The following is a 4,589-nucleotide window of genomic DNA, read 5'->3' as shown; positions in this document are numbered from 1 at the left end:
TAGTTAAAAAGTTTGATATCGGAATAAATACTTCCCCTTTTTTGCAAACACAGTGGTCGTTAAGTGAACCCATTGTTTGCTAAGGCGTGGGTTTTTTTGACAAAGGCCAGTTTTAGGCCAAAATACCATAAGACGCGGTCACGTGATTGCGGGATGCTGCAAACGGCTGTAAACGTGGGTTGTCTGCCACGTGAATTGTGGCCAGGTGACGGGGCAGGGGGGACGGCCGTCAGAATTTCCTAATTAAGTCTATTGCATCTGAGTAGCACCCACGTAGGAGAGCGTTGCTCTAACCACTTTAGCATTGAAACAAATACAATATAAAAACTGGGAGATTATTTTCCATACATGGATGGAAAGTAATCCAGGAGAGAAGCAACCTGGAACCAAGGAGGAATTTCCTGACAGTGAGAACAATTAACCAGTGGAACAACCTGCCTCCAGAAGCGGTGAATGCTCCAACACTGTAAGTTTTTAAGAGGAGACTGGACAGCCAATGGTATAGGCTTTCCTGCCTGAGCAGGGGGTTGGACTAGATGATCTCCAAGGTCCCTTCCAACTCTGTTATTCTAGTCTAGTCTAGTCTAGTCTAGTCTAGTCTAGTCTAGTCTAGTCTGTCCTTTCTCCTATTCCATTCTATTCTATTCTATTCTATTCTATTCTATTCTAGTCTAGTCTAGTCTAGTCTAGTCTAGTCTAGTCTAGTCTAGTCTATTCATTATTCTATTCTATTCTGTTCTATTCTATTCTAGTCTAGTCTAGTCTAGTCTAGTCTAGTCTGTCCTTTATTCTATTCTATTCTAGTCTAGTCTATTCTAGTCTAGTCTAGTCTAGTCTGTCCTTTCTCTATTCTATTCTAGTCTATTCTAGTCTAGTCTGTCCTCTATTCTATTCTATTCTATTCTAGTCTAGTCTAGTCTAGTCTAGTCTAGTCTAGTCTGTCCTCTATTCTGTTCTGTTCTGTTCTGTTCTGTTCTATTCTATTCTATTCTATATTCTATTCTAGTCTAGTCTAGTCTAGTCTAGTCTGTCTTCTATTCTATTCTATTCTATTTTCTATATTCTATTCTATTCTATTCATTATTCTATTCTATTCTAGTCTAGTCTAGTCTATTTGCTATTCTGTTCTTTATTCTATTCTATTCTTTCTTCTCTTCTCTTCTCTTCTCTTCTCATATGTTGAAGATTACCTTGTCAAGTGAGTTATATTAGAAATGAGTTTATTCTTTCTAGCAAATGATAGATGGCTAATTACAAGCCTTCATTTCAATTATAATACTGTTGTAAGAATTAGAAACTCTGGAGAATTCTTTTGCCTATTTAAAATTTGGCTTAAAGTCTATAGTTACTATGGAGAGTGGCAAAAAGAAAAAAGAAAGAATGTTCTTTTATCTGAACACGGAATTAAATCACAATAGTAATTAGCATCAGAGAAGTCATTTAATCCTTAAGAATCTACCCTTAAATATGACCAAGTGACAATTCCTTAAACATCCAGTTATTTGCTGGTATAATCATGCAAAATAGCTGGGGTCTTACTAATTAGGGGCTATGGAGGCAAACTACAAAGATAAAAATGTAAACAGGCGATATGTGCCTAAAAAACGATCAGTATGAAGCATAATATTCTGGGAAGTTGACTGTCCGGTCTCTTCTTAAAAATCTCCAGTAATGGAGCACCCACAATTTCTGGTGGCAAGCTGTTCCACTGGTCAATTGTCCTCCCTGTCAGGAAGATTCTCCTTAATTCCAGGTTGTCTCTCTCTCTTTGGTTAGTTTCCATCGGTTGCTTCTTGTCCTGCCCTCTGGTGCTTTAGAGAATAATTTGACCCCCCCTGTTCTTTGGGGCAGCTTCTGTTCACAAAATTGTCTTTGCTTGCATTCAGTTGACCTGCTGAATTGTGTTACATGTCCATAATCAGGGGGTTTCTGATAGTTTTATTTTTAAAAAGCCTTCTTCACCACTAGGTGCTCAAATGTTATCCTGGTCTCCCACCTTGTGGTGAGAACAGAAATTAGCACAGCTAATTACAACTTTAGAGATGCAGAATGGAAGGGACCCAAAATAAATCAATTACGGTCATCAGAAGAATCCAAATAGGAAATTTTTTTAATAAAACCAAGCTTTCATCGGAAACGTCCAACATATATATCATAAAGGTAAAAAAGGATATATGCAGCGTTATCTTCATTTTAGATGTCAAAATATATCATAAAGGTAAAAAAGGATATATGCAGCGTTATCTTCATTTTAGATGTCAAAATATATCATAAAGGTAAAAAAGGATATATGCAGCGTTATCTTCATTTTAGATGTCAAAATATATCATAAAGGTAAAAAAGGATATATGCAGCGTTATCTTCATTTTAGATGTCAAAATATATCATAAAGGTAAAAAAGGATATATGCAGCGTTATCTTCATTTTAGATGTCAAAATATATCATAAAGGTAAAAAAGGATATATGCAGTGTTATCTTCATTTTAGATGTCAAAAGAGTCTCTCTCTCTCTCCCCCTCCTCTCTCTCTCTTTCTTTCTGTCTCTCTCTCACTCTTTTTTCTCTCTCTCTCTCTCTCCCCACCCCCCTCTCCGATCTTCTGCTCACCTGACAAGCTGGCTTCAAGCTGTTCTCCAACAAGCTCAGAGGTAGGCAACCTCAGCTTTTTTATGACTCATGCAACTCCCAGAATTCCTGAGTCAGCATAGCTGGGCTAGCTAGCTCTCTCCTGCCCTTCCTGCTTCCTGCTTCCTGCAGAGATGCAGCAAAGGGAGGAGCCCCGCCCAAAAAGCTTTTCAGCATGTCAGAGAACACTGTGAGTCCATTCTCTTTTACACACACAGAGAGAGAGAGAGAGAGAGAGAGAGAGAGAGAAAGAGAGAGAGAGAGAGAGAGAGAAGCGCAAGTGCCTCTCTCTGTCTCTCTCTCTCTCTGCAAATGGCAGAGGAGGCTGGGAGCCACAGAGGAAGACTCAAAGAGCCGCATGTTGCTCTGGAGCCGCAGGTTGCCGACCTTTGTTCTAGTCCAACCCCCTGCTCATGCAGGAAACCTTATGCCATTTCAGACAAACGGTTGTCCAGTCTCTTCTTAAAAGCCTCCAGTGTTGGAGCACCCACAATTTCTGGAGGCAACTTGTGTTCCAGTGGTTAATTGTTCTCACTGTTAGGAAGTTTCTCCTTAGTTCCAGGTTGCTTCCCTCCTTGATGAAGTTTCCATCCGTTGCTTCTTGTGGTGCTTTAGAGAATAGCTTGACTCCCTCTTCTTTGGGGCGGCCCCTGAGATATTCGAAGGCTGCTATCACGTCCCCCCTCTTCCTTCTCCATCCCCAACTCCAGCTACTGTTCCTTATATGTTTGAGCCTCTTCGTTGCTCTTCTCTGTACTCTTTCCAGAGTCTCAACATCTTTTTTACATCGTGGTGACTCAAACTGGACACAATATTCCAAGGAACTATATAGTGGCACTAATACTTCACATATCCCCTCATTTAAAATGTTTACGAAGTTGTTTAAAGACTTTGGGCCAATCACCAGGAGACGGTGAGTTCTAGTCCCGCCTTAGGTATGAAAGCCGGCTGGGTGACTTTGGGCCAATCCCCAGGAGAGGGTGAGTTCTAGTCCCGCCTTCGCCATGAAAGCCGGCTGGGTGACTTTGGGCCAATCCCCAGGAGAGGGTGAGTTCTAGTCCCGCCTTCGCCATGAAAGCCGGCTGGGTGACTTTGGGCCAATCACCAGGAGACGGTGAGTTCTAGTCCCGCCTTAGCCATGGAAGCCGGCTGGGTGACTTTGGGCCAATCACCAGCGGACGGTGAGTTCTAGTCCCGCCTAAGGCATGAAAGCCGGCTGGGTGACTTTGGGCCAATCATCAGGAGACAGGGAGTTCTAGTCCCGCCTTAGGTATGAAAGCTGTCTGAGTGACTTTGGGCCAATCCCCAGGAGACGGTGAGTTCTAGTCCCTCCTTAGGCATGAAAGCCGGCTGGGTGACTTTGGCCCAATCCCCAGGAGACGGTGAGTTCTAGTCCCGCCTAAACATATCCAGCTTCCTCCTTTGAGTTGGCTTGTCAGAATCCAGCTGAGAAAGTCGCAAATGGTGATCACATGACCCTGGGAAACGGTGGTGGTGGTGGTGGTGGTGGTGGTGGTGGTGGTGGTGGATGTAAATATATGTCTGTCCCAGAAGTGTCTGAATTGTGATCACAGAACAGCATTAGTGGTGCAATGATTTTGTAACTGTGAGGACAGTCCTTTTTCAGTCCGATTCCAAATTTCTTAGTGTAAAGCAGCAGTCTCCAAACTTGACAAGTTTAAGACTTGTGGACTTCAACTCCCAGAATTCCCCAGCCAGCCATGCTGGCTGGGGGATTCTGGGAGTTGAAGTCCCCAAGTCTTAAAATTTGCCAAGTTTGGAGAGTGGCTGAGGGATTCTGGGAGTTGAAGTCCACAAGTCTTAAAGCTTGCTAAGTTTTGGAGCCTTGGTCTAAAAAAAAAAAAAACAAAAAACAGGATTTTTTTTTCCAGATTGTGGCACAATGTTTGCATTTAGATGAATTGATTTTGGGGTGGGGGGCTTAAAGAACGAGTTCACACACAA

Source organism: Crotalus tigris, unplaced genomic scaffold, assembly GCF_016545835.1.
Source record: "Crotalus tigris isolate CLP2741 ecotype Arizona unplaced genomic scaffold, ASM1654583v1 scf7180000021401.42387113347:515327, whole genome shotgun sequence".
NCBI classification, from domain to species: Eukaryota; Metazoa; Chordata; class Lepidosauria; order Squamata; family Viperidae; genus Crotalus; species Crotalus tigris.
This window is presented reverse-complemented; position numbering follows the sequence as displayed.